The sequence below is a fragment of the Ochotona curzoniae genome, unplaced genomic scaffold (genome assembly GCF_017591425.1).
Source record: "Ochotona curzoniae isolate NIBS_2020 unplaced genomic scaffold, NIBS_Ocur_1.0 scaffold_4683, whole genome shotgun sequence".
In the NCBI taxonomy this organism is placed as follows: domain Eukaryota; kingdom Metazoa; phylum Chordata; class Mammalia; order Lagomorpha; family Ochotonidae; genus Ochotona; species Ochotona curzoniae.
In genome coordinates, this window is record NW_024467121.1 from 23,249,020 (window position 1) to 23,267,212 (window position 18,193).

Below are 18,193 nucleotides of genomic sequence, written 5' to 3' on the forward strand. Positions count from 1 at the left end.
CCTTGAAGAGGGGATGACTTTGTATTCCAGCAGTACAATCTTTTGAAGGTAAGCACCCAAATTTGTAGAAGGAATTATTATTACCCTTCAAGTTACAATCTCTTACCTAGCAGAAAACAGAATGAAATGGAAAGGTCCTCATCAGGGCAGGAAAAATAAGACAACGAATTGACTGAGTGTGGATGCTGAACCTTGAAAGCAGGAACAGCACTTACTGCACTTTGCATTAATGGTGGGCGTCACTGCACAGAGCCGAGGTATCTCCAAACTCAAACTTTCACATTGCTAACATTTGGAGTTCCATTTGGCCACTTAATCTTTGGTGGCTCTGGCTCCATCAAACAACAAAAGCAACCGTTCAGAAAGTCAAACAACAGGGGCGGATTGTAGAAACCCAGCAGCTAAATAGATTCACCGTGCTGGCCCCTTGCCCAGGGATGGAGAGAATGCGGGTTAGCTGTCGCTGCAGTTCTCCTGGGCGAGATGGTTATGCGCAGGATTCCCAGAGGCATGGCTGGCCAGACGTGTTCAAGAATGTCTAGGACGACAGCAATAATGGAGGTGACTGTGGGCTGGAGCAAGCCCTGAATTAAGTTGGTAATTCAAAGTTGCCATAGAAACCCTGCCTGAATGTCCCCTCTTCTGCCGAGTTGATTTTATGTTTAAATGTCAATATGCCTTCTTCGAGTTAATGATATATGAAATGGAAGAAGATGAATATGGAAGAAGGAAAACACACTCGAATGTCGACAATACTCAAGACACTGAATAATTTGCCAACTCTAAGTCGCCCTTTTAAACCAATGGCCCAGAGAGAGGTGGCGTGGGCTGCCGCCGCTGGGAGCTATTGAGCAAGTCTTTATGCCTTTACGTCCAGCACTGCACTCTGAAAGGCACTGCTGTAATTCAGCGAACTTGGCTTGTACTTGAAGCCAAATGAAATGCAAAGTTGCTTTTCAATAGCCAACCTCACTGAAAAAATGCCAGTTTGCAGTTGTGGGAAGTTTCAGCCACCGTATTTTCACAGATTGCATTTCACCGTGAAGTGTCCGTGAGAAAAACATTGGGAGGTTCTTGAACAGTGGCTCTAGGATCAATTAATCCATAGTATGTTTTAAATAAATATTTCTAGTAAATGTACAAAAACTTGCATTTGTACAGCTTGCACCTAAATTATCATCATCATTGCAAAGCAGATGCGGAATGCAAGAGGAGACGAACAATCGGCACTGTAATTTGCCCAGTAACATTGTTTTAGATCTAATTAGTGCTTATGCAGATCCTTTACAAAAATGTGAAAACTGCACCGGGATGTAATTGTTTAATGAATTTAGTGCAAAGCACATCTGCATAAATTCCATTTCAGCTGAAAAAAACAAGTTCAACCGCTATTTGCTCCAGAGCCAAAACATTGTGAATTGTGCCCACTGCGCTTTACCCTTGCTCTGCTGGCTGGGAGATTTCAAATAAATACTACGAAGTTAAAGCCTCCAGCTGCAGAGCAACCCATCTGTAGATGTTTGTTATATTTGGCAGTATTGTAGAGTGATTGTGCCTTCCTGCTGGAAGAAGAGGGGGTGAGGGATAAGGTTTTGTTAGAAAAAAAAAAAAAAAGTAAAAGTTTCGAATATTCATCACCTGCCAGAAAAAGTAAAGCTTTGAATCTGCATCTAGTTTTACTAGCCATGAATTTCAAACACCTGTTTACACTGACCCAACCACATACATAGGGAGAAATGTCCTTTCCCCTCTTCTTTCTTGCATTCAATATCTGTTAAATCCAAGACAACTGGATTATACCCAAGTGGATTGAGACCAAAATTTGAGCCATTCCTTGAACTTTCTCCAGTTTGCTCTGCTTGCCTTGCTACTTCTTCTGCTCAGTGTTTAAGGTCAGAAATCTGGAGTTTTACAAAAAGAGATGAGTTAGTGACAGATGGTTACATGATTGGTTGGGAAGGTACCATTTTTCAGTGTTTGATTTTTTTCTCTCAGCTTTGGCAGCTGCCTTTTCAAGGGCGGGACATATGAACCGCAGAGCCAACCATGTTTGTCGTGTTCTTGAGTTCCAGCATTGGGCAGAGTTGGGTGGGTGGCAGGGGCGTGGAGATATTCAGGCTGGAGTTGGAAGATGTCTATAAAAGCTGCAACAGAGGAGTATAATACTGAATCATTCGTTCTAACATTCTAATTCAGGCTGAAACCATCCAGGAGAGTATACTGTGGCTGTCCGATTAAACAAAGATTGTTGGCCTATTCCATGGGTCATCCAGCCTTGGGATGTCCTAAGCTAAGCTTCCCTGATTAAGGAGCCTCATGAAGAGGGGCAGAGATGCGGCTGCAGCATGAGGATGGGGAAGAGCTAGGCCATGTCTGCCTGGAAGGAAGAGAAAGAGTGGCCCTGGGCAAATTCTAGGTGCAGCTGCTGCCTGTGAGAGCCTCAGCCAGCCACGGGGAGTGCCCTTTGGTTGAGTGTCCCTTCAGAGTTGGGCTGAATGGAGGCAGGGGCTAGGAGCTGCCTGTGGGGATGAACCTAGGTTTGGGTTGGTATACATCTCTTTAGCATCCATTGGAGATCTGGATCCTGAGCAGGGCCTGGGCAGTGAACCACCATGCCCACTCTAGTCCTGTCCTGACCTTTCAGGTCCACAGATTTTATATTTGCACCCCATCTGGAAGCCATACTTTCAAACCCCTTTTCCTGGAGAAACTACAAGAGAAAAGTTTGTGGGATGCACTACACCCCATGCCTATGGCTTTAGTTGTTCTTTGAACTATAGAACCACTGCTTATCCTCACCTCCACTCATTCTGCATTTCCCTTGCATTTGGGTATCACCTCTGCTGACACAGACCTGGGGAGTAAATCTGGACCTCATCTCTTAGCCCCTGGTCCTCCTGTACTTCCTAGATAGTGCAGGCTGAACCTGCCTGCTTGCTGTCAAAATATTCCAAGGCAGCATCAACAGACAGCAACATATATCACCTAGTGGCAGGTATGTTGTCTCCCGCCTTATTATAATAACAGTAGGTCTGCTTCCTCCTGCCAATGAAAATCAGTAATTCCTACTAGCTCCTTGTCTCACCTGATAGTCTCTGAGCATAAGGACTCTGGAAGAATTAGCAGTAACTGGCATTTCTTCCTCTAACCCTACAGAATCCTGAGTAGAAGGGATAGCAGAACCAAAGTCTCCAAGATATTGAACAGGACTATGTTTCCTTATACTCACTGGTTCCAAGATCCGTGCACTTTTCCTTATTGGGGATACAGAGCACTTCATGATATTGAGTTAGAGTCCTTCAGGATTGTGTCCCATACTTTGCAGAATATCACCTCTAAGATGGTGCTGAAACTTCTTTGCAGGCCTGCAACATTGAGATAGAATAATAGTTCATGGTCAAATGTATTTTTTGCAATATCTCCTTGTTATAGAGTGGATTTTTGGGGCCAGTGCAAAACTAGATGGACTTCCATATCCATGGAACACTTTGGACTTTCGGAGAGCAGCTTAGGACCCATGGGAAAGCTGAGCCCATACCCAGCTTAAGTATAATTTTAATCCAGACAAATCACTTATTCTGGGATGGGAAGGATGCGGTGAATCAACATCCCAATAAGTAGCTGCTTGGTCCCTTTCTGAGACCACTGGGGTTCCGCACTTGTCTGAATAGCTTGCAGGTTAGGCATCCTGCAGAGACAATGGCTGAAACATTGATGAGTGGGAGCTTCTGCCACTAAAGCTTCGTTCCTGAGCTGGTAGCTGCCATGCTTAGGGACCAGTGGTAGCAGAACTTAGGTAACCAATGACAGAAGTTAGCAGACATTAAATACTGCATCATTTTGTCTTTTGTTGCTTAGTGCCTCCTTTGTAGTATAAGCTCTCTGGAGGGTATGAAAAGGTGGCACAAAGATCATGACTGCTGTGGCAACTACCACAACTCCATCCATAGAGTGTTTGCCCTGATATTTCCAGTCTTGCTCCTTCCAGGTCCTTGACCTAGGCTTTTCCTATTGTCCATGGATCTTTATATGGGACACTTCTGTCACCCCAAAATTGGAAAATCAAGCTTGTGACCCAAAACTACTCCTACCAGAGAAGGATTTTCTTTCACACCTGTTTTATAGTGTAACACAGCTCCCACAAGTGAAGCTAACTCTTCCATGATCTAAACCTGTCCTTTTCCTTCCTCCATCAGTTACCAGTTAGAGACCATGCAGTCCTCATGAATAAACAGGTGAACATCATAGATGTGAGTTGAGGAAGAGAAATTGTTACAACAGGGGTGAGTGACATGAGGGCCTAGACCACCTGCTCATGTTGTATCATTGTACCCAGTTGCCCTGCTCCTGCCTGATCCTGGCATCCTCTTCTGTCTTATGATGGATCGCTCCTAGGCACACCTGATTCTATGGCTTGAGTTGAACAGAATTCAGATTATCATGGGTAATTTCTGGCCACATGGTCACTTGAAGTCTCACGGTCATGTATTTTATCTCAACTAGGGTTCATTGGCATGTCAGGAGCTATTCTTTCAAATGGTATATAATTCTCTGCTGCAGATGGTATGGCCTTGTTCCAGAACCCCAGGGGTCTACATTGTGAGTCTCCTATTGGGCTTGCCATAAACACTATATGACATCTTTTCCTATCACAGATACCTTTAATAGCAGAGGGTCTGCAGTGCTCTTTCCTGCCCTGGGCCCCAGTCAAAGCTGACAGTCTTCCATATCGCTTGATAAATGTAGCAGTGCAGTATTTCCAAGGAGAGAAATACAGCTTCTTCCAGGTCTCACAAGTGCATGCAGGGTCTCAAGGCTTTGGGCCATCCTCTACTGCTTTCCTAGGACACAAACAGGGAGCTGGATGGGAAGTGGAGCAGACAGGACACAAACCAATGCCCATATGGGATTTCAGCATGTATAAGACAAGGATTTTGCCACTAGGCTATCAATAGTTAGTGCTTCTGATGGAAGACAGGCTGGTGGGTGCACATGTCTTTCACATTTTTCTTTTGAAAACAGAGGGAAAATGTTTCTCTCTTATCTTACTTCCATACGGGCCCTGGGAATGGGGTGCAAATATGAAAGCACAGCAAATAAGTGCCTCCCACTAACCCAAAGCAGGGCACGTTGCCAAACAGCTCTCACTATTCACCTAGAGAGAAGAGCAGCGTTGTAGTGAGTAGGAAAGCGACTAAGCAGCCACAGAAAAGTAAGATGCCTGCAGCTTCCTGCAGAATCTTTGTAGCTTAACCTTCACAAAGACTTGGACAAGCAGGGCAAGTGGACACATGAAGATGGAATATAAGAAGAACCTCAGGAGGTCGATGTGCTAGCAACCCAAGGAGGCAGTTTGTCAGCCTCTCTTAGGCTTCGAAAGCAACAGGCCAGTTGCCAATGTGGTCTCTGAGGCTGGTAGGGTCTGGTTGGGTTCAGATGTTTCCCCCAAGCCCCTCGCCATTCTGTCCTTATGGTTACCACTCTTGCCTATCAGGGATCATATTCCAGGCAGGCATGTCATGAATTCTGGCCAATAGACTCCAAGAGAGATTGTTGTGGACTTTTGGAGAAAGAATTCTTACTCTTACAAAGAAACATAATGAAACAAAAATGGTTTTCCTTCTGCCTGATGTTGCTGTGTCTGCCTGGGTCGTGGGCGCCATAGGATCCAGTAAAAGCTGTGAGACAGCCCAGCAGAGGCCAGCCTGTACCAGGAGGAGCCCAGCAGACAGATGGCCAGAGCTCTAGTTGCCTACATGTAGAAGTAACCAATCAGCCAGCCCTACCTGTCCTTGCTTTCACGTGAGTTAATACCTTTTGAAAAGACACTGTTATTAACCATCTTCAGATGTACAGGAGAACAATAGTAGAGACAATAGTAGAGAGTTCCCATATATCCCTTGCCCAGGTGCCCTCATTATTGACATCTGTATTGATATGGTACAGTTAATGAACTAAGATTGAAATATTATTCCTAACTTCATAGTTAAAACCCTTAGTTACTAGCTAATGTCTTGCCCCTGTCTCAGGATCACATCCAACACACCGAGTCTTTGTATCCCGAGTCACCCTGTCCTGTGACTGCTTCTCAGACTTTCCTTGATTGGTCTGATGGGGACGGGCATTTTGCAGGATATCCCTCTCTTGGGATTGGTTTCATGTTTTCCTCACTATTACACTGTGGTTATAGGATTTGAGGAAGAAGTGCACTTGCACCATATCACATCAAGGGCACACACCTTCCACATGATTTATCACTGAAGATGCTGACCTTGACCTCCTGCCAAAGGTAGCACTTTTCAGGCTTCTCCACTATAAATTTACTCTTTGATTCTCCTTTCTGTGTCACAACAGGTAGCCCCAACTTAATGAGTGGGAGTTTTCTTCTGCCTCCTTAAGGATGGAGCATGGATGTAAATTATTTGGAATTGTTCTGCAAGATTTGTCTCTTCTCAGCTATTATATGTTTATTCAATCACTGATTTACAATGATATGGATCTGTACACATTGATTTCAGACTTCATGTTTTAATCTAAAATTACTTTATTTTGTTGTTATAAGTATTCCAACTTTGGCCTCTGAGAGGGACAATGCATTTTTTAAAACTATATTCAGAGCTTCCTAAATGAATGAGTAAGCAGTATAGGGTTGTTACAAAATTTTAGCAGGGTGTGCACAGGCAGATATGCTACATGGAAAACTCCTATTTACCCTTCGTTCTTCTCTGCTGGGTCTAACCTGTGAAAGAAAACAAATGGACCACAGCACTCAGAGGCTGAATGCTGGTCTTTGATCTCCTACTAACCGCCCAAGGGGCACCCTAAATACTGTGGGCAAATGAATGCTGCCAAGCCATGGTACATCACAGTCCATTACACTGTAGACATTCAATCCTGGTGAATTTTGTTTGTTGAGAAGAGGAAGGTCCCAGGCACGGGGGCACCTACATTGTCATCTTTGCCGGCTTGCCAGCAGGATGGCCTCAGAGCTGCTCCAGATGCCAGAGCCTCAGTTTCAGCAAGCTGGTCTCCACGCCTTCTGGCCCTGCCTGTTCTCAACCATCCAAAGGTGATGACAACGTCTTCCTGGTGGAGCCACAGGGTGTCCTTGTAAAGGCAAACATAAAATGATAACTGCAGAAACATTTTGAAATATCTTGTGTTATGCAGCCCAATGTGTAATCACTATAATATGATTAACTCCAGATCTTGCAAAAGTGAGAGCAAAGTAGATTACTGATGTAACTCGGTGTCTAACATTCTGTACTTTTGTTTGCTTCATTGGAAATTCCAAACACAACACAGTTTTTGTACAATTAAAAATGAACATCATAGGGCCCGGGTCAACTGGCCCAGGCCCTTGAACCCACCTCACAGAAGGTTCTGGGTCTGTGAGCCCTGGGTGGGGGAGTCTGGTGGGTCCCAGGTTGCCTGGCCCAGGTCCTTGGCCTGCCTTCAGGGAGGGTGCTGGGTCCATGAGTCCCAGGGGTGGGGCACAGATTGTCTGGCCTAGGTCCTTGGCCCACCTGCAAAAACTGGTCCTCCTCAGTGGAAAAGATGCAGTTGTGGACAGCTGGCCCAGACCCACATGGAGGATGTGGTAGCCCATTGAGGCCTGCAGAGGACATCTGGCACCATGCCAGAAGAAGGAGGGCAAAACAAATTGGATAACGACCCCAGCCGAACAATGACAGCAAATATCTGGGTGAATGAAGACTCTGAGATTGGCTGCATGAATCAACGGACATTGAAAGGGTTTCTTCAGTCATGGATCGGCAAGATTGACAGCATTTCAGAACTATGAAACCAACTGGGCCGACTCCTTGGAGTGTGTGCCACATCAGGACATGGGTTGATATTGGGTGGCCATTCCCCATGCTCAGGTTTGGGGCAGTTGGGAGACTGGGTATGGCTTCTCTCTTTGTCCACCTACCTCCCCTCCAGAGACAGGAAGAAGAAATAAAAAATGTGGAAACAATAATCACCCCCACTTTTCCATAACATCATTTAAAATAAAAACATTTTTTTTTAAATGAACATCACAAGCAGGTGAGAAGAGGATGTGTCAGGGAATGATAAATCTATGCATGCTTATGAGTGTATGAGAGAGAGAGACTGAGAATCTGTGTGTACCCATACATGGGTCTGTACGTGTCATGTGGGTGTGTGTGAGTCTGTGCGTGCATGTCTCTGCACCTGTGTGTGTGTGTTTGTGTATGTCAGTCTGTATATGCGTCTGTGTGTATGTGTGTCTATGTGTGAATCTCTGTGTATATGTATGCCATGTGCGTTTCCCTCTCTCTGTGTAACTCTGCTTCTCAAATAAATCCTTAAAAGAGAGAGGGGGGTGCCTGGCACACTAGCCTAGTGGCTAGCATCTTCTCCTTGCAACTGCCGGGATCTCATATAGGCATCGGGTTTTGTCCCAACTACTCCACTTCCCATCCAGCTCCCTGCCTGTGGCCTGGGAAAGCAGTTGAGGACGGCCCAAAGCCTTGGGACCCTACACCTGCATGGGAGACCTGGAGGAAGGATGGAAGATTTTTCTCTTTGTATAACTGCCTTTCTAGTGAATAAAAGAGAGAGAGAGAGATAAATAAATATTTTTTTAAAAAAGAAAGATCTATTGAATAAATAATACAAGCCAGCTATTGAGATATAATCCTGACTAGAGATTGTTTGAGAAGATCACGGGGGAAATCCAACAGCTGGCTTTCTGTGGTTTTCAGCAAGAGCCACCAGAGGATGAACAAGACATGCCTCGCAGTGGGCTTCTCCTAGGCGCCTGAATAAAACAACCCACTTAGGTTTAAAATATTCCACCCATGCCCATGCAACTGAAAATATTTAAGAATAAAATCACTGCCAATAAACAGGAGCCACATGTGGCCAGAGAAGCTGACACAGAAATCAGCGAGAAACTGCTTATTCAGCCTCTTAGAACAAAAATGAATTGTTTTGATGAATGAGAATTCTTTAATGAATTACCATACGACATGCCAGTAATTTTTTCAATGTCAAGCAGAGAAAGTTTTTGTTTGTCTTTTGTTTGGCCACTGCTATTTCAAAATAATGGAAGGTCAAGGCTGCGGAGGCAGCGCGTCCTGTTGTGGTTCTGAAGATACAAGGGTGCGCCTACGCTAAAGCCAAGGGGAAGAGGGAGGGGCAGACCGGGGCCTCCCCAGTCTTCAAGTGTCTGGCTCAATCTTGCTATCTCTACATTGGGTGGCTGACATGTGGATACCGACGGAGTCAGGTGTTACCCACGGTCAACACATGGGTGGGGGGTGAGTAGTTTGAGAAACTCTGGCCTGTAGTTCAGATATAGGGTACAAAACACCTGGAAGATATCCCAGCCACTGGAGCCAGAATGAGAAAGGCAAAAAGAAGAGCAGGTGAGGGTTGTGACTCTACCTTACACTCAAATAATTGCCTTTTTTTTTTTTTTTTTAAGATTTATTGGCCTCAGCATGATAGATGAGAGGCTAAAGTCCTTGCTTTGCAACCACTAGGATCCCATGTGAGTGTCAGTTCATGTCCTGGATGCTACACTCCCCATTCAAATCCCTGCTTATGACCTAGGAAAGCAGTTAGGGATGGTCCAAAGCCTTGGAACCCTGCACACATGTAGAAGACCCAGAAGAAGCTCCTGGCTCCTGGCTTCAGATTGGCTTAGCTCCAGCCATTGCAACCACTTGGGTATGTGAAACAGCAAACAGAAGATCTTTCTGTCTCTCCTTCTCTCTGTAAATATGACTTTCCAGTAAGAAATAAGTAAAACTTGAAAAACACATATTTTTATTTGAAAGGCAGAATTACAGAGAGGAGAGAAAGGGGTCTTCTATCCACTGGTTCACTCCCCAAATATTCACAACTGCAGGAGCTGAGTCAGTTCAAAGCCAGGAACCAGGAGCTCTTCTGGGTCTCTCGCATGGGTGCAGGGTCCCAAGGACTTGAACCATCCTCCTCTGCTTTCCCAGGCCATAAGCAGGGAGCTGAATCAGAAGCAGTGCAGCTGGGACATGAACCAGCACCCATGTGAGATGCTGATACCATAGAGAGAGGCTCAGCATACAATGCCACAGAGTTAGCCCCACACATTTCGCTTTTGACACCAAATCTGTAGATTGGGGTTGGTACGGAGTCCCACACCAATTCACTCTCCAGTTCTTGCAAATATAAGCTGATGTTCTAGAATTTAACTCGTATCTGTCATTGACTGCCCGAAATTAATGCAGAACTTTCCATCTAAGGCTTAGTTCTACAAGAAAGCACCTCCTACAGGGGCCAAGGGCCTCCTAAACTTTTGACTGATTATAAACCACAGGATTCTTACCCCTCTCTCTTTGGGTTTGAAAATTTTCCGGAATGGCTCATAAAACTCCAGGAAACATGACTGGCTTATCTTACAGGAACCCCTCCCCCATCACCAGAACAACCTGATGGAAAAAGATGTCTGGGACAAGGGAGGGGCTGGAGGGGCCCTCCCTGGACCCTGCACCCTCCCAGCACTCTCAGGTGCTTTCCACGCCCCACTGTGTAGGGGCTATCTGGAGGGCCCAAGACTTTCCTCAGTAGATACGATTGCTAAGATCGCCAGCTTCTGATGACTGAGTCAATCTGCTGTCCTCACTTCCTCTCCCTGGTGGCTGGGATTGAAAACTTGACCTTCTCATCAAGTGACACACAACCCTAATAACCAACTTCCAACCTGGACTTCTAGAAAGTTCCCTCACTAGCAGGTACCCAAATGAGGTCGAAAAGGATTTGTTATGAATAACAAAAGATATCCCTTTCACGCCTATCACCCAAGAAAATTTTAAGGCTATTAGAAGCCCTAAGCAACTGGGAATAAGACCAATTTTCTATATTTCTATATATTATATATGAATATTATTTTATTAGGCTATATATATATATTGCATATTTTGCCACCTAGCAAGGGAAAAACTGGCAGAGCACCATGCAAACAACAGCTGCAGAGCCAAGTGGGCACTTGAGAAACCCCGTCATGAGCTCTTGAGCCAGGGCCCAGGGCATGGGGCACGCACAGCATTGGCAGCCTTGGAGCGAACATTCCTGCTCAGGCCTGACCTTCTAAGCCTCACCCTTGACTCCTCGTTAGTGCTCAAGTAGACATTTGTGGTCCTCCCTATCCTGTGTATGTGCATACGCCTCCCTCTCAATGCAGTTTACCCTGGGTTTAGTGGGACTGGCCCCAACCTGGTTTCTAGACTCCTAGGCAGAGCCTCATGTATCCCAGACACTGACATCAAGTTAACCAGGACACCCAGGCCAGGCCAATTAGAACAAACAGCACTGGGCCCGGCCCGATAGCCTAATGGCTAAATCCTTGCTTTGCATGCTCAAGAATCCCATATGAATGCCAATTTGTGTGCCAGCTGCTCCACTTCCCAGCCAGCTCCCTGCCCGTGGCCTGGGAAAGCAGTAGAGGGTGGTCCAAGGCCTTGGGAGTCTGTATCCAGGTGGCAGTCTCAGAAGAAACTCCTGGTTCCTGACTTTGGATTAGTTCTGGCCAATGCAGCTACGTGGGGAGTGAACCAATGGATGGAAGGTCTGTCTGTTTCTCCTCTCTGTAAATCTGAGTTTCCAATAAGAATAAAATGAGTCAAGAAAGAAAGAAAGAAAGAAAGAAAGGAAGGAAGGAAGGAAGGAAGGAAGGAAGGAAGGAAGGAAGGAAGGAAGGAAGGAAGGAAGGAAGGAAGGAAGGAAGAAAGAAAGAAAGAAAGAAAGAAAGAAAGAAAGAAAGAAAGAAAGAAAGAAAGAAAGAAAGAAAGAAAGAAAGAAAGAAAGAAAGACTTTATGGAAAGATAAACTGTTTCTACCAGGCATCCTGAGAAGGTAAGATTATTATTGAAAGCAAAAGAGACCATGCCAGACACAACTGTAGAATGTAAGGAAAAGTCTTTATTAACCAAGCTTGGTGACGTCAGCTCCTGCTATACTCCAGAAACCCCTGTGTTGCGTGGCCAAAAATCACGAGTTTTTAAGCTTGCAATGGTGTGAAATGGTATCCAAACAACTTAGTTCAGACCACACCTCAAGCCAATCAGCTAGCAAGCTTGTTTACAGAAACAGATTCTTATGGTTAGGAATGTCTGAAACTTAGTCAAGAAACCAAAATGGAGTCACTTCTGCCCACTGCTGTGGAATGCTATCGCCCGGCCGCACCCAGTCACCAAGACTCAGTGAGTATAGCAACAGATAGGCAGGCCCTTCCCAGAACTGAGCTGACACACCAGAAATGTAAGAGAGATCCTTACACTAAACCCCATCTCTGGAAACCACAGGAGCTCTGAAATCGTAAAGCCATTCATGTAGATGAAAGCCAGAAAAAGGACGTGTTCCTCAGAAACTACCCAGGGCAGCGATAGGCAGCTGGAAAAAGTTCACTGGACCAGAACTGAGCGTTTTTAAGAAGGAAAATGTGGGGAAGGAAAGTAAAAGTTGCTAACACTGATGAGAGGGGCAGGACAACACAAAGGGAAGGAGGCAGGAGGGCAGTCCATCCAGAGGAACACTCCTGGGCTGGGTGGGGTGAGCTTGGAAAGTTTAGTAAACAGCTGTTGGAATTTAAGTCCACATTTCAACATCAACAGTCTTCTTTGATGGTTGCACCAAGAACTGTTAACTGATTACCTTCCTTTATCTCTTTCCCTTCCCTCCTGCATTCTCTGGTCCTTAGCATTAAGTTGGAGAAGACTGATAAGTTTTCTTTTATCTCTTGGGCCATCAGCTGAATCCTGCAACTGGACAGACCTGACAGCACTCCTCCCCTAAATGAAGCTTTGAAGACTGTTCTGTTCGCTCTGAGTTGAGATCAGTCACTTGTAACTGGGAGTGCTAACACTTAACCTTAAAGCTACAGAGTCCAGGGGCACAGCGGTGTGGCCTAGTGGATAAAGACCTCACCTTGAACGCACCGGGATCCTATATGGGCGCTGGTTCTAATCCAACTCCCTGCCTTTGGCCTGGGAAAGCAGTTGAGGACAGCCCAAAGCTTCAGGACCCTGTACCCATGTGGGAGACCCAGAAGAAGCTTCTGGCTCCTGGCTCCAGATCAGCACAGCACCAGCCGTTACGGTCACTTGGGGACTGAATCATCGGATGGAAGACCTTCTCTGTTTCTCCTCCTCTCTGTATATCTGACTTTCCAATAAATAAATAAATCTTAAAAAAAAAAAAAAAAAGCTACAGAGTCCTGGGAAGCAAGTGAAATCAGGGGAAATGTTGAGAGGAGATGAAAACTCGCTGAGTTGGCCCTCCACAGTGTGTCTTCATGACCTCTTTATAAACCCTTGCTGCACACCTCATTAGGCTGATCAAGTCACTAAACCCATCAGCTTGAATAGCCAGTAACAGGAAGGTTAATGAAAGACGACCACAATCGAAACAGACACAGCTACCAGTTCGCTGTGGATTATTTTCCTAGTTGTTAACACTCGGTAATTATTAAACCAGGTTGATCGTAGAATACAGTGATTAGTAGAAAGTCAGAGATTGCTGTGCAATAAAATACCTTTAAACTGGACTTGAGTACACAACAAAGAATCTATGTTTCTTCTTTTTTTTTTTTTTTTTTTTTTTCATTCCTAGTGGAAAGGCCTTGTGTCCCTGGGAGGAAAGCACTGACTCTTCCTAAGGTCTTGTTCAAGTTCTGGGTCAGCACCTGCAGCACATCTGGAGGAAGGAATTCTGACGCATCTATCACAGGGATTCTCAACACGTGGTAATCCTGTTCTCCACCCTCCCCATCGCCCAGCGACACTTGGCCACGTTTGCTGGCATGCTTTGTTGTCACAACTTCTTCTTCTTTTTTAAATACTCTTTTTAAAAAAGATTTATTTATTTATTTATTGGAAAGTCAGATATACAGAGAAGAGGAGAGACAGAGAGGAAGATCTTCCATCTGATGACTCAGTCCCCAAGTGAGCACAACGGCTGATGCTATGCCGATCCAAAGCCAGGAGCCAGAAACTTCTTCCAGGTATCCCACACAGGTGCAGGGTCCCAAAGCCTTGGGCCATCCTGGACTGCTTTCCCAGGCCACAAGCAGGGAGCTGGATGGGAAGCTGGAGCTGCCGGGATTAGAACCAGCGCCCATAGGGGATCCCGGCCCGTTCAAGGTGAGGACTTTAGCTGCTAGGCCACGCCGCTGCGCCCTGTCACAACTTCTACAGAAGTGCTACAGCATCCAGAGCAGAGAGACGGCAAGGCTGCCACACATCCTACGAACTGCTTCCCTCCCCTCGCCAGGTGGTACTGGATCCAAAACATCAAGTTGCCACTGTTGAGAACTCCCCAGAAAGTGCTCCTTCAGAAGCATACATGCTGCGAGATGAGTGGCTGATCCAGTAATGGGGTGATGCCTCCTTTAACACTGGGCAAGCCAAAGTGGTGTGATAGGACATGCTGGGGAGGAAGACTCCCAGTGTGGGATTATGAGCTCTTGCTCATTTTTCCATGGAGTGGAGAGTTTTCAGGATGACTTACCTCATCTCCAAACGCCCACAGTTATCCATTGGTTTATTCAATGAATATGCACTGTATAACCACCTCATCTAAGATGCTAAAAATCCAACTAGCAATGGTGCTTTGCTCAGAGGCCACAATCCATAAAATATTGCTGAATGATTTTTTAATGGAATTTGAAAAATGTTGCCAGTTAAGACTTGAGATGGGCAAGATGTTTAGGACAAATAGTGACTTTTACTCTGTGATGACACATATGTGTACAGTGTAGGAAATGTAGGTAGAGGCATCTTGACCCCATGAAAGCTAACGAGCAAACACCAGAAATCCTTATGGTAAGAATCCAGAAAACTGACTTAAAAATGGGTCCGAGAGCAGGTGCCAGGAGTGAGTCCAGGACCACTCAAGCCGTTGGCCTTGTACTGACCTCTGAGCCTCATCTTCCATGGGTTGGAATGTGATATCCCCTATGGCTTCTTCAGTCCTGGCTACGGCCTCTGAGAGGCTTTGTGATGCTCAGGGCTGTAGCACATAAATCAAGGACTGTGGCATCAGAAAGGGTGATAGCAATGGAACAGTGATGGAAAGTGTTTAACGGAAGAAAGAGATGGTGGCTCTGCACCAGCTCAGAAACTATACTCAGAAAAACACTTGGGGCCCAGCGCAATGGTGCAAATGGCTAATCCTCCCCCTTGCAAGTGCTGGCATCCCATATGGGCACCAGTTAGAGTCCATCCAGCTCTCTGCTTGCGGCCTGAGAAAGCAGAGGAGATCCTGCACCCATGTTCCTGGCTCCTGGCTTTGGAATGGCTCAGTTCCAGCCATTGTGGTCATTTGGGTAGGAGAATAGCAGATGGAAGATCTTTCTCGCTGTCTCTCATTCTCTCTGTAAATTTGATCTGCCTATCCAATAAAATACATAAATCTTTAAAAAGAAAAGAAAAGACACATGAAAAGACACCCTCAAAATGTTTCCTCCTTTTCTCCTTTAATAAGCAAAGTTGGCAAACTTTTCACTAGGTAATGGCTCCCCAACTAATGATTTTATTCCCTCCACCTGCTGGGCAACAGGTGCAGTTGATCATCTCAGGTGATCCTGCCCAATGGGAGGCCAGTGATGAGGACCTGGGGAACTTGTATCATTCGTGGACAATTCGTTGCCCTTTTCTGTTCCCCTGAGCTGAAACCCTGATGACTGTGACCTCGTTTGGAGCAGCATGGTGGCAACATCCCCAGGATACCAAGGATCAAGTGAGATGCAACCCAAGCCGTTGGCTTAGCCCTGTGGAGCAGAGGCGGTGGAGCCTTCCATCTCTGACTTTATGTCAAAGAAAATAAATCCACTGTGTCAAACCATCTGCTTTTCATCTCTCCTAAAACAGCAAAAAGAATGAACTAGCTCATTTTTTAAAAAGGAGGGATCCAAGTTATAATTTTAATGAAAGTGCAATTGTATTCTGGCTATCATAGTACCACAGAAGACTGGCTATCATAGTACCATAGTACTGTAGAAGACCATAGATTTCCAAATAATGACCTCTGGATCACAGATCAGGTATTTCAAGATCAGTCAGCTGAGGTGTTCTTTAAAAATAGGGCCTATGGGGTCTGCATGGTAGCACAGCAATCTAAGCCTACACATACAGTGGCAACATCCCATATGGGCATCAATTCTAGTCTTGGCAACTTCACTTATGATCCAGCTCCCTGTTTGTGGCCTGTACCCATGTGGGAGAATCAAAAGAGGCTCCTGGCTCTTAGATATGGGTCGGCTCAGCTCTTGTCATTGCAGCTACCTGGGAAGTGAGCTAGCAGATGGAAGATCTCCCTGTGTCTTTCCTTCTCTCTGTAAAAATCTACCTTTCAGGGCCCGGCGCGGTGGCGCAAGTGGTTAAAGTCCTCACCTTGCATGCCCGGGATCCCATATGGGTGCCGGTTCTATCCCCGGCAGCCCCGCTTGAGCCTGCACCCGCGTGGGAGACCCAGAAGAGGCTCCTGGCTTCGGATCGGCATAGCATCGGCCGTTGCGCTCACTTGGGGAGTGAATCATCGGACGGAAGATCTTCCTCTCTGTCTCTCCTCTCTGTGTATCCGCCTTTCCAATGAAAAAACTAAAAAAATAAAATCTTTTTAAAAAAAAATCTACCTTTCAAATACATACATACATAAAATATTTACTTATTTATTTATTTTTATTACAAAGTCAGATATACACAGAGGAGAAGATATAGAGAGGAAGATCTTCCATCCGACAAATTACTCTCCAAGTGAGCACAACAGCCGGTGCTGTGCTGATCAGGAGCCAGGATCCAGGAACTTCTTCCAGGTATCCCATACAGTGCAGGGTCCCAAAGCATTAGGCCATCCTCAACTGCTTTCCCAGGCCACAAACAGGCAGCTGGATGGGAAGTGGAGCTGCCGGGATGAGAACCGGCACCCATATGGGATCCTGGTGCATTTAAGGCTAGAACTTTATCCGCTAGGCCACACTGCCAGACCCATACATACATAAAATCTTAAGAATAAGAAAAGTACACACTCAAAAGCAGGCTCCTTGGCCTAATTGCGGGATTTTTCTGATAAGAACAGATATATCACTTGATCATAGCCAAAAGGCCGAGAAGCAATTGTGGGGTTCACGAGCACTTGGATGGGTTTGAGCACCTTTGATTTTATCCCAACAGCTGTGACATGCAGCTCCTGGACTGTATCACCCAAGGAGTTGCAGGCATCCTACACTCAGCGCCCTGTTGGCCAGGTGCTTCTGCCCTCTCTTCCAGACTCTGTTCTGATTCTTTCTTTCTTTCTTTTTTAATTGTTATTGTGTCCCATTCTGATTTTTTCCTTTGCTCTGTGTCTTGGGCTGCCTACCTACTTGTGAATAACTGCATACTCTCCCTGGGGTTATCTTCAAGTACGAGGCTTGTCTTTCATCACAAGTGGCCTTGGCTTAGAAGAGCTCTTACTAACTCTTCCTGGAAGACTGGGATGTGAGAGCATGGGACACAGAAAGGTGGTGGCCTCCTGTGACGAGAAGGGAAGCCTGGTGGCCTGTTAGAGCCTTCAAAGAGAGCAGAAGCAGACTTGCTAAGAAACACCCCCAGATTTTCCCGCATTGCTAGGCAAAAACAGCAGGCATGGCTGGTCCTTGGTGTTCCTTCTCCTACAGCCCAACTCCTCCAGTCATGCAGAGGAGTCCAAAATACACATCCCTTTGCAATCTCCTAGGAATGACCTGCCACCCACTGGTAGTTGAGCCCTGGCAAGTTCTGGGCCACTTCCTTGAATTACTGCAGAGCACTTAGAGATGGCTTAGCAACAGTTGGCTGGGAATATCTTGAAACCACGGGTTCCTAAGCATCTCCTGGAAGCCTTGTTGCAAGAGCATTCTCATGGGCCCCACCTGGTTTCACACCCAGTGGTTGCTACTGAATGAATGTTTGTGCCCAGCCTCTCTTTTCCAGTTTAAAAAAATTGCAATTTGGGGGCACGGTGTCGTAGCGTAGTGGCTGAAATTTTCACCTTTCGTGCACTGGCATCCCATATGGGTGCTGATTCCTATCCTGGCAGCTCTACTTCCCTTACAGCTCCCTGCCTGTGGCCTTGGAAGGCAGTGGAGAAAGCCCGCAGCCTTGGGCCTGTGCCGGCTTGGGAGACCCGGAAGAGGTTCCTGGTTTCAGAACAGCCCAGTTCCAGCCAT

The 18,193-nt window shown here is 45.9% G+C and overlaps 1 pseudogene; it reads right to left on the reverse strand.

Annotated features, from left to right (window-relative positions):
- Positions 1 to 16,958: 16,958 nt before the first annotated feature.
- Positions 16,959 to 17,121, reverse strand: LOC121148255 (annotated as a pseudogene).
- Positions 17,122 to 18,193: the final 1,072 nt, after the last annotated feature.